The sequence below is a fragment of the Vicugna pacos genome, chromosome 4 (genome assembly GCF_048564905.1).
Source record: "Vicugna pacos chromosome 4, VicPac4, whole genome shotgun sequence".
Classification (NCBI taxonomy): domain Eukaryota; kingdom Metazoa; phylum Chordata; class Mammalia; order Artiodactyla; family Camelidae; genus Vicugna; species Vicugna pacos.
Window position 1 is genome coordinate 1262708 of NC_132990.1, and position 12355 is coordinate 1275062.

The 12355-nt window shown below is 53.9% G+C and overlaps 1 pseudogene; it reads left to right on the forward strand.

Moving 5' to 3' along the window:
* The first annotated feature begins 1283 nt into the window (after positions 1-1283).
* On the forward strand, positions 1284-11393 carry LOC140695942 (eosinophil peroxidase-like; annotated as a pseudogene).
* Positions 11394-12355: the final 962 nt, after the last annotated feature.

Consider the following 12355-nt stretch of genomic DNA (forward strand, 5'->3'; position numbering starts at 1 on the left):
TTGGTCAGGCACGGGGGACAGAGGGTGGGAGACAAAGACACTCAGCAAGTACGGGGTCTGCACTGGGGAAGGGATGGACACATCCACCTGAAGAAGGGGTGAGGACCACAGGGCGCAGCGGGGCGACTCTGGGGCCGAGTGCAGAGACATGAGTGAGTGCCCTCCAAGCAGAGCAGGATGGGGTTGGGGCAAAGGACGAGCAGGGCTCACCCAGGGGAGGAGACCAGGAGGAAAGGCCAGGGGTGTGAAGGCCTGGGCCCCGGGGGGAGGACCAGCTGGGGGCGTGCTACCCTTCAGATGTGGAAACAGAGATGAGCCAAGGCAGTGCAGGCGGGGGCAGAGCCAAGTCCAAGCCCAGGTGGGCTGAGCCCACTGCTGCAGCCTCCCCTGCTGACCAAGGGAGCTACTGGTGACCAAGCCCAGAGCATGTCAGAATTTACGCCCACCACTCATGTTGTGCTACTGACACGCACTGAAGAATCACATGGAGAAGCACTAAGCCCGAGACAGGCCCTCGGCTTGGATGGAGGCCTGCTGCCACCCCTCTGCTGGGTGCTCCCCCTTGACATCTCACTGTACCCCCCAAATGGCCTATGAGATACCCCCTTGATTTTCACTGCCAGGCCCTCCCTCTGCCATCACCTCTCCTTTGCCTGCATCTTGGAGAGAGCCAAGAGGACAGAGAGAAAGGAAGAGAGACCCAATCAATCATTGATCCTACATCATTCATTCCCTTAACCAATTTATTGAGCACCTGCTGAGTCCCATGCCTTATTCTGGGGGTATGGGAGGTACAACAAGAAGGCAGCCCCAGCTTCCTGTTGGGGAGGAGAGGAGCCTTGCCAATCATCTAGCCCAAGCCCCATTTTAGGGATGTGAAAGCTGAGGCCTGGAGAGGGGAAGTGACTTGCCCAAGACCATATACAACTAGTTAGTGGCAGGACCAGGCACAGTCTTCAGAGGCTCACATGACTCCTCAATCATCCAGCTAAGATTCATTGAATGACCCTCTGTGTTCCAGGTGCTGCTCTGCGCCCTGGGACAAATACATCAGTGAACCTGACAGCAAAGAGGAGTGAGCAGGTGAGGGGAAAGAACATCCCCACGCTGGTGGAGGGGGTATGTGTTTCAGTCCCATGACTCCCCCCAGAATGAGAGGGAAGTCCCAGAGCCCCACCTCAAGAGGCTGGGCTTCTGATGCCCAGGGCTCCTCTCCCTCCCTCAGAACAGGCTATAAAATTCCCCTCCCAGCTCCTTCCAGAGAAGAGCAGGAGGAAGTGAGAGGTCAGCTCAGAGGCCACGGGAAGGGAGCAGGGGACCCCCACCGGGTGATCGCTTACCCCACTGCGGCTGGGGTCTCACTGCAGAGATGAAGCTGCTCCCGGCCCTGGCGGGGGTCCTAGCCACACTCATCCTGGCCCAGCCCTGTGAGGGCACAGCCCCAGGTAGTAGCCCCTCGGACGGCCAAGGAGAGGGGCAATGAAGCGGGGAGGACTTGGGTCTGAGGGGCCTGTGGCTGCCCTGGAGCCTGAGTCCCCTTCCCCCTGAACAGCCTTCCCTGGGGCGGTGGACACCTCAGTCCTTCAGAGCTGCATAACAAAGGCCAAGCTGCTGGTGGATTCTGCCTACAATCAGACTGAGAGGAGGTGGGCCTGGGTCTGGGGCCTGCGTGGGTCTGGGGCCTGCGTGGGCCTGGGAGGGTCACTGATGGGGGGTGGACTCTAGCCAAGGGCCTCTCACCCATCAGCTGCCCCTGGGCACCTTGGGGCAGTGCCATGTCAGTGCAGAGCCTCCCTTCCGTCCAGCCTTCTGTCTATTTCCCCCGTGCTGACTGCCCACTGCCCACGGTGGGGGCCCTGCTGGGTGGGTCTGCTTCTTCTCCTGGCCCTCACTCCTCCTCTTCTGGGGAGCATCAAGCAGCACCTTCGCATTGGCTTGGCCAGCCCCATGGACCTCCTGTCCTACTTCAAACAGCCAGTAGCGGCCACCAGGATAGCTGTGAGGGCTGCTGATTATATGCACGTGGCCTTGGGGCTGCTGGAGGAGAAGCTGCAATTCCAGGAGTCCAGATCCTTCAATGTCACTGGTACTGTGCACCCCACTGAGCTCCCCGCACCAGGCCTGCCCCAGCCTGGGAGTGGAAGGGAGAGAGGCGGGAGTGCAGGGCATGTGGCCTTGGGGCATTGGGAGGAGAGAGGAGAAAGGGGTGGGAGGTACAGAACAGACTATGTCAAGAAGGAGCTAGAACCCTGCCCGCTGCCCCTCCCCCTCCAGACGTGCTAACGAAACCCCAGCTGCGGCTGCTGTCCCAGGCCAGTGGCTGCGCTGTCCAGGATGAGGCTGAGCAGTGCAGTGACAAGTACCGCACCATCACTGGGAGATGCAACAACAGGTGGGTGCCTGGGGCGGCACCTGGCCTGGGGTTGCCCCGTTCCCTCCCCTCCTTCCCAGCCCTGCTGACCCCAGCCCACCCACCACCGCAGGAGGAGACCCTTGCTGGGGGCCGCCAACCAGGCCCTGGCTCGCTGGCTGCCAGCCCAGTATGAGGACGGGGTGTCGCTCCCCTTCAGCTGGACCCCCGGCAGGAGGCACAACGGCTTCCTCCTCCCTCTTGTGAGTCAGGGCTGAGGGTCTAGAGGATGCCCCATCTCTTCTAAACGCAGGGACTCAAAGCACAGCCCACAGTCAGCCTGCCAGGGCCCCCATCTGGGCTGTATGGCTGGCAGGCTGGGTGACTCCAGCTGAGTCTCAGTTTCCTCAGCTGTAAAATGGCAGTAAAACCTACTTCCTATTGCTGTTGTGACTATTTAATAAAGTCCTTGGTATAAACATCCATATAAGATGTGATAAAGTAACGCCAGCCATTACAGTATCGTTTTTTTCCGGAAAAATTAGTATCAAAGTACCTTGCTAAACTAAAGAGCAATGCACCTTAATGTAGCTCTAGCTATTGACCTAAACTGTTTCACATTTAACAATTTATCCATTTTCTATTCATATGGTAACAGAACGATCTATCATCAACCCATCTATCAACATCTATCTACTATTTTTTCTTCCATTGATCTTTCCATCTATCCAATTCTCTCCATATTTATTATCCATCACCTAGCAACCAGTCCTTGCATCTGTCGATCAATTCTACCATCTAATTATCCACGAGTCTATAACTTGTTCTATCAATTTGATCTATCTGCCACTCTGGAGGAGCAGGTGGGGTCTGAGCCAGCCAACCTGGCCCCTCCCCCTCCTTTTACTCCTGGAATCATCAGGAGCCAGGCCAGAGATCATTCTTGTAGGAATGACAGCAACACAGGAGGTAGGGCTGAGCAGGATAGGAGAGAAGAGGGCTGGAGAGGACGCAAAAATACGCTAACTCCAGCAGGGGTGACCTGCCATCCCGAGTCCTGGGTTGGCTCTGACACCCCAAGGGGTCAGGAGCCTACGCCCCACACTGACTTACCTCCCCACCAGGTCCGGGCCGTCTCCAACCAGATCCGGGCCGTCTCCAACCAGATCGTGCGCTTCCCCAGCGAGAGGCTGACCTCCGACCGGGGCCGGTCCCTCATGTTCATGCAGTGGGGCCAGTTCATCGACCACGACTTGGACTTCGCCCCCGAGTCCCCAGCCAGGGTGGCCTTCACTGGAGGCGTTGACTGTGAGAGGACCTGTGCCCAGCTGCCTCCCTGCTTCCCCATCAAGGTACCCTCCCCTAATCTCCCGGGCCCCTGGTGTGGCCTCCACCCCCAGGTGATGGTGTCATAGGCTTAAGGTTTAAGTTTAAGTTTAAGAGCTGGGACTGGGGATCTGGAGCATTAAGGAACTCCCTGTGATGCTGGGATATCACACAGAGACAAGAAGACTCCTGGTTCTGTGTGTGTTTGAGGGGTGGGGGTGGCGCAACCTGCCAGGAGGTTCAGTGCAGGCTTCACAGAAGGGAAGCAGTTGAGACTGGCCTTGACCCATGGGTCTGCTTTCAGCAGGGGAAGCCTCTGGGCTGCTGCCTTTTTTTGAAGCCTTTAGAGTCTCTTAGCTCTTGCCCTTCTCTCCCTCCTGGGGCGGTCCGAGGTCCTGCAGTTCTTGCCAGTTCCTGGGATCTGGTTGTGAGCACACTGCATGCTGAGAGGCAATGATAGTGTGGAACACTGGGGAAGAAAGATGGACTCCTGGGAGCAGAGCCTCTGTCGGGGATGGAGGGGAGGTCCGTGCACACACTCACACACTCACTCGCCCTTATTAGTGTGGGATGCGATGTGTGGGGGCCCTGGCTGGCTCCTTCCTCTAGGTCCTCAGGGGAGCCTTCCCCAGCATCCTATTACACCTTTAGCTTTTGACTTAGACCAAGCACAGCAAATGCTGCCTCAATTCACAGTTACATTACTCTACATGGGTGTCTGTTTTGACTGAATTACCAGCTTCCCGCAACCTGTCCTGAGTTTTGGTGGCTTTCCCAGTCTCCGAAGCACCCAGCACAGAACGGTGCTTAGGAAACACCTGTCGAACTAAATGGAATGAACGGAGCACAGGCTCATGTGCTGGGAGAACTAGTTCTCACCCCTCCTCTCCTGCTGACAAGTTGTGACTTCCCCTCTCTGAGCCTCAGTTTCCCCATCCTTAAGATGAGGCTCTAAGGCCTCGTGCATTTCTAACCTTTCATGACTCTATGACACAAAGTGCTAAGGATGCTCAGATGGCCTGGTGAGCACCGTGAGTCTGGGTGAGTCAAGGAGGGCTTCCTGAAAGAAGGGAGTTTTGAGGAAGGTTTTGAAGCAGGTGGGGGATGACCAGGAGGAGGGAGCTTGCTCGTGAGAAGCCCCAGTGTCACAGATTCCTCTTCCACCTCAGATCCCGCCCAACGACCCCCGCATCAGCAACTAGTGTGACTGCATTCCCTTCTTCCGCTCGGCACCTGCCTGCCCCCGAAACAGGAACAAAGTCCGAAACCAGATCAACGCACTGACCTCCTTCGTGGACGCCAGCATGGTGTACGGCAGCGAGGTCTCCCTTGCCCTGCGGCTGCGCAACTGGACCAACCATCTGGGGCTGCTGGCCGTCAACCAGCGCTTCCAGGACAACGGGCGGGCCCTGCTGCCCTTCAACAACCTGCACGATGACCCGTGCCTCCTCACCAACCGCTCTGCGCGCATCCCCTGCTTCCTGGCAGGTCTGACACAGTGGGCGGGGGGTCACCCCAGGAAGCAGCCAGTCCCTGGGTTCCAGGTTGGGAAGCCACAGTGGGATAGGATAGGATATATGGCTCCATAACTCAGTGTTCGGCACACCACAGCGCAGATCTGTGCACAGTAATCACAGAATCAGTACGCTGGAAGGAGTCCCTTTGCAAGTGACCCAAGTGTGGCCAGAGATCACGGCTTGACTCTCTCCAGTGATAACGGGCTCACCCACTAGAAGTCTATCTGGAGCAGTGCTGTCGGAAAGGTCCCCCTCATTTTGATCTACTGTCTATCTGCTGCTCTTCATCATGCTTCTGGGACCTCAGAGAAAACGCTCTCTCTCTTTCACACAGCAATAGCCTCTTTAATTCCCTGAAAGTAGTTTTTACTTTCACCTGGTTTTTTTTCCTTCTTGGGGCTAACTTCCCTTACGCTCTTTAGTTTCCCTTCCACTGCTGCTAGTCACTGTCACCTGCCGCCTTCTTCTGGATGCATAATTTGAACTCTTCTGAGGGTTTTCCCCCACACGGTCCTGGTCATAATAATGATGGTCATCGCTTCTGGTTGTTTCAGATATTTAAATGTGCCATCTCTAATCCTGACAGCAATCCTGAAAGGAGGGCACTATTATCACCCTCGTTTTGCAGATGAGAAACTCAGGGACGGTAACTGATGTGCTCCAGAGCAGAGGGTCAGGTGGCAGAGCCCACGGTGGGAATCAAGTCAGTGCAGTGGCCAGGTCTGGGCTCTTTCCACTCTGCTCCACCACTTCCCTCGCAGGGAGTCATCTCGAGCCCCTTTTTTAAGGATCATATGTTTCTTTGTTGCTGGCAAGAGCAGCGTGCACCTTTGTGAGATGTCTACTGAAACTGAGTAGTTTGAATAGGACCACGTGCAAAAGAGCTTAGTTCAAAGCCAGCAAGTGACTGTGTGTAAGGCCACCTTTGGGAACGTACTTTCCTTCCCGGCCAATGGAAGGAAGTCTGCTGACAGGAACAGGCTCTGCCCAGCCCTCCTCCTTTCTCCCTCCCTGGGGCTCCTTGGGGAGAGCAGCATGACACCGAGCCCAAAGCTGGGGAAAGGTCTAGCCCCTGGGACAGACCGTGCAGAGGGATGCAACCCGTGGGGCAGGGGGACCCACAGTCCCAAAGGCAAGGCCCCTTAGTCACTGTGTCCCTTCACTGGCTGCGGATCTGGTCATCTTGCAGAGCAGAATCATTAGGCAAAGATTTTCCTGCCCAAGCCCAGCGGCTGCCCTGTGCTTCCCCCCTGCCCCAAACCCGTTCCAGGGACTTCGGGACCCAGGACTCCACAGTCCTCCCCGTCCTGGCCCGCTGTGTTGGGAAGGAGGGTGGTCATTGGTGGAGCCCCACCACACAGCTGAGGAGATGGAGGTCCAGTGAGGCCAAAAATTTGGCCCAGGTCACAAAGTCCCACCACCTCTTTCTAGTCCCCAGAGCTCTGTCTGCCTTAGCAGAAAGACATTTCTGTGGGAAGAGCTCTATTCACTCTGATCTTGGGATTTTCTAGGTGATACCCAGTCAACGGAAACCCCCAAACTGGCAGCCATGCACACCCTCTTTGTGCGAGAGCACAACCGTCTGGCTACTGAGCTGAGACGCCTGAACCCCCGGTGGACTGGAGACAAGCTGTACCAGGAGGCCCGCAAGATCTTGGGGGCCATGGTCCAGGTAGGGAGCCTGGGTCCCAGCATCCCCTAGAAGGCAATCTGGCCAGAGAAGCCATCTGAGGGAGTGACTCCCACCTTCCTCAACACATCCTCAGGGATGTGCCCCAAGTCAGCCAGGTCTGATTGGGGATGTTCCTGAGATCCGACCTGTAACCCTGACCATGTCACGCACCCTCTCTGGGCTTCAGTATCTCCATCAGACAATGGGAAATCAACATGGCCACATTTGACACCATGCCAATAAAGAATTAGTATGTCTGAGCAGGCTTCGAAAAGCAAAAGGTTTGCCCTAAGGCAAGCACGTGGGGTGGGGGCCACTAAGGTAATGATCTTCTGACATCTTTTCTTCCAGATCATCACCTACCGGGACTTTCTGCCTCTGGTTCTGGGCCGGGCCAGGGCCAGCAGAACCTTGGGCCCCTACCGGGGGTACTGCTCCAATGTAGACCCCCGGGTGGCCAACGTCTTCACCCTGGCCTTCCGCTTCAGCCACACCATGCTCCAGCCGTTCATGTTCCACCTGGACAGCCAGTACCGGGCCTCGGCGCCCAACTCACGGGTCCCACTCAGCTCTGCCTTCTTCGCCAGCTGGCGAATCGTGCACGAAGGTGCCTGGGTTTTCCAGAGGCAGCCAGGAGTCAGGGTGGGGCCCAGCTTAGTGCAAGGAGGCCAGGCTGCTGCTCAGGTCACGGGCAGTGAAAACAGGGCGGGTGTCACCAAGACCCTTCGTCACGTGCCCCCATCCCCTCCAGGATTAGAGGATTTCTAAAAGAGGAGGAGACTGATGTCAGACTGGTGGCTGTGGTCCTGAAAGAAAGGAGCTTCCTTCCACTCCTTCTAGAAGAAGTGAGGGTGCTTTTCCCTGCCAGCTCCAGCTCCCTTCCTGTCCACCTGGGTCACTGCTTCCTGATACAAACATCATAGAATTTAAGTGACTGGCTTGTCCAGCTCTGAGCTAGTTTAGCATCATGTGATTCAGGGGCTTCCAAGAGGCTGGTCCAATCTGTGCTGCTCATATTCCCACCACCAGGTGGCATTGACCCCATCCTCCAAGGCCTCATGGCCACCCCTGCCAAGCTGAACCGTCAAGATTCCATGTTAGTGGATGAGCTCTGGGACCGGCTTTTTCGGCAAGTCAGAAGGATTGGGCTGGACCTGGCGGCCCTCAACATGCAACGCAGCCGCGACCACGGCCTCCCAGGTGAGGGGGCTGCCTCCCCTCCTCTCAGGCTTTGCCTGACCAGGGTTCCTTTCTGACTGGGACTGTCACCGGGATGTGCTGTGGTTCAGAGGCACACAAGCCTGAGGCTGAGGACCTCCTTTTCAGTATCTTCTTCATCCACCATGGGGTTTCTAGCTTTAGGGTCGCCACAGGACCAGGACTTGGACAGAGGAGCTGAATGAAGGAGATTAGGACTTTCCAAGTAGAAAAAAACAGTAGGTTTCAAAGGCAGGGGAGAGCTACCCCATTCCCCAGTACCCTGGCAAGTTCCAAGGAGGAAGTTGCAAGGATATAGAAGCTGGCTCCTGGCTCTAAGTGGAGAAAGGCAAAGAGACTGAGAGGCAGGGAACAGGTGGAGTAAAATTAAAACTGTCTTGGCTGTTCTACCCCAGGAAAGAAGAAAAATTAGGCATTTTGCTAGGAACTTTGATGGATTTCTTTTAGTCCTCCCGATGACCTTGAGAAGTAGCTGTTATAGCCATTTTTATAGCTGAGGAAATAAATCTAGTAATTTGGCCCAAGGCCACAGAACTAAGAAGTAGTGAAATTCCAGTCAAGTTAAAAATTCCTCCTTTCTTTCCCCTGTTCAATCCACGATGTTACGGAAAGACTGGCCCCTGCTTTGCTGGTCTCTCCCCCTTCCCATCGCCTACTTCTCTGTCTCGGTACAACCTGAGGCCCCATCTGCCTCGGCTTCTCTGTGGCCGATGATAATGAAGTGCGGGCAATTCCTCCTGCACCTAACACAGCAGCTGGCGGGCACATAGCCGGCACTCAAGAACTTTGAGTTTCCTTCCTTCCCTACGCCTGGGTGCCCGGGACGGCTAAAGCCCTGTGGGCGCCCCCTGCTGGAGATGTGAGATTGCTAGCCAGCCAAATTGGCACACTGTTTTTGATCCCGCCAAGCTGTCCCAGAAATATTTTCTTGATCCTAGCTCTTGCAGTCTCCTCCAATCCCGTCCCAATTCCAACACCAAATTTGGAATTGGAAACTGTGATCTGAACTCCACTGCAAAGAGGGGGTGACCTTGGAAAAGTCACAGCTGCTCAAGCTCAGCAAATATCCACTGGTAACACGGAGATTACAAAGTACCTCACAGAAGCGGGAGGGTCCTGAGAGAGATTCACACAGCAGGGCTTAGTAATGGTGGAACATCATACGGTTTTCCTTTGTTCAGCCGGGGGATGGTATTTGTGAGCTGTAGTTCGGTGGACGACTTTGGACTCCTGTTTCTTTAGGCTATGAAGAAGCTATCGCCTATCTTGACGGTCCCCACCATATTATGACTTGGTCTTGGTGTGGGATCCTGATAGCTGACAAATCAGTATGGCTGGTCTTTGTAAGTTTCTGAGTAGGTGGGAAAAAATTTTTAACAGCTTATTGAGAGAGAATTAACAAATCATAAAATTCACCCATATAAGGTATATAATTCAGTGGTTTTTGTGTATTTAGAGTTGTGCCTCATATTTAATATCAGAACATTTCCATCACTCACAAAAGAAACCTGGTCATAACAGGCACTCCCCTGATGGAAATGTTAGCTACCTTGATTGTGGTGGTGGTTTCATTGGTGTGTACATCTATCAAAAGTCATCAAACTGTACATCTGAAATATGTGTAATTTACTATACAGGAATCATACTACAATAAAATGTTAAAAAAAAAAAAAAAAAAACAGGCACTTCCCATCCTTACTCCAGCCCCTGAAAATTACTAATCTTCTTTCTCTACGTATTTGCCTATTCTGGACCTTTTATATAAATGGATTCATTTATATAAAAAGAAGACCATGTGGTCCTCTTCTGAGCAGATACATTGTATCTATGCTGTTCATTTCTTTGTTTGTTCACTTATGTATTCATTTATTCATTCATTCTACAAATCTGAGAGTCTTTCATGTTCTGGATACTGTCTTCTTTGTGTCTAATTAATGCCATGAGCCCAATAATAATATCATTGTGGTTGTGAATGCTGGTTACAACAGTGTTTTACGTTAGTATATACCTCCATTTGATAGACAGAAAGCGTGGTTGTCTGCTCACATTGAAAATTAGAGGGGAGTGATTTGGTCTTTGAAAAGCTCAAGGCCTCTTCTGCCAGCAGGGATTTTGTTCTGCTCAATACTGCCTGACCACAGAGCTCTCTTGGGAGGAATCGTGGAGAGAAGCTAATGGGAACCAGCAGAGGGAAGACTAAACGGCTTCTGTCCCCTCTCCCTACAGGGTACAACGCGTGGAGGCGCTTCTGCAGACTCTCCCAGCCCCGGAATCTGGCGCAGCTTAGCCAGGTGCTGAATAACCGGGATCTGGCACGGAAGTTCCTGAGTCTGTATGGGACACCTGACAACATTGACATCTGGATTGGGGCCATCGCCGAGCCTCTTCTGCCAGGGGCCCGAGTGGGGCCTCTTCTGGCCTGTCTTTTTGAGAACCAGTTTACAAGAGCCTGAAATGGAGACAGGTAAGTGACCCTACCCTAAAGGGACCAGCCCCAGATGCAGGGCAGAAAGCACTAGAATTCCAAGACTCAACAATGAAACAAAGTTTATATATATCTCTGAATCACTAAGCTGTATACCAGAAACGAACAGAACACTGTAGATCAACTATGCTTCAACTTTTTGAAAAACAGTGAAAGTACTCTTTCTAGGTTCATCTCTTCCAAGATCTGAGACCAGGAGGCTCCTCCCTGGAGAGCTTGGTCAGAGGGAGAGAGACTACTTGCCTGAGGTACAGGCACCTTTAACCCAGGAGACAGACTTCTCAGCTTCACTGTTCCAGGCTGGTTGATCCCAAAAACACGCAGAAAGGGCTAAATCTGGTTTTCCTCCAATAAGCTTGAGGTTTAAGACCTGACTCCTTATTTGGATTTGGCATTTACCTGGGTTCAAATCCAGCCCTGGCCACGTATATTACTGTGCATTTAATCCTGGGCAATTTACTTGACCACTGAACCTGAGTCTTCCTCTATGAGAATCACACCTCTCCTGCAGGGATTTTGGACAGGCGAATGAAATCATGTATGTAAAGTACCCAGCACACAGCGGGTGCGCCTTCCTATTCATTCCCCCAGAACTTCATCCACCTCTCTCCCCCGTCTTGTAGGTTCTGGTGGCAGAAACGGGGTGTTTTCACCAAGCGCCAGCGCCAGGCCCTTCGCCAGATTTCCTTGTCTCGAATTGTGTGTGACAATACTGGTATCACCACTGTTCCAAGGGACATCTTCAAGGCCAACACCTACCCCCTGGGCTTTGTGAACTGTAACTCCATCCCCAGACTGAACCTGTCAGCCTGGAGAGGCACATGAGGCTTGTGCAGGTAAAGGGAGGCCCCCCTCCAACAGCCCTGTGCTAGGTCAGGCCCGCACATCCTTCCTTGGACAGGATGGCTGAGTCCTCTCAGGCCTCTAAGCAGAACAACAGATCTTGTCTCTAGAGATTTTTTCCCGGTGGACACTAGCTTCTGGGCTGACAAGTTAATTCCAGGGCCCTGGGACTTTGGGGAGCAATCAGGAAGGATCCAACACCCTAAAAGCAGCTCCATGTCTGGATATCCAGCAAGTTCCTTACCTGCCCACCTGTGCCACTTCCGCAGGAGTCCATCGGAGCCTCTGGCCTTGGAGACGGGGGAACCTGGGGAAGACCACAAGGCTACCTTCTCCCCCGGGGCCACCGTTTCCTGCTGATGCTTTTGCTGGCTATCGCTCAGAGCTGGTTCTTTGGGAGTGACAGCCGGGCTCCCAGCAGCACTGAACCCTCCTCTTAATGGAGCCTCTTACCTATTAGGTTGCACATCGGCTCCAGGTGCAAGGCCTTGCGAACCAAACAAGGGGCCTTTAGGACCTGGCAAGAAGAGTCATCTGGAAGGTTTCCAGCCACTTTCTTCTATTTCCCAGCCTGTCCCTGACCCCTGCCTATGACGGGGGCCACAGAGTCCCAGCCTCTAGCCACTCCACCCACGGTCTTTCCCTGGAGCCTGCAGGTGGGCAGCACACTCTGCTTCTACCAATAAAGCATCGCTGAGGGCAGAAGCTGGTTTCTGCGTTGGGCTGGGGAGGGCATGACCTCAGTCCCATGCTTTGCTCCAGATGTTTAAAAGGAGTGCTGCCAAGACACAGTTGGCACTAGCCTCTGAGCCTCTCCCGGGGGCTGAGTTTAGAGAATCAAAAGAAACACTCTGGAATACAAAAAGGCAGGGACTGGGAAAGGCAGCGGCATGGGGGCCTCGGCATTAAGGAGGAGAATACCTCAGCCACGCCAGCGACCTGAA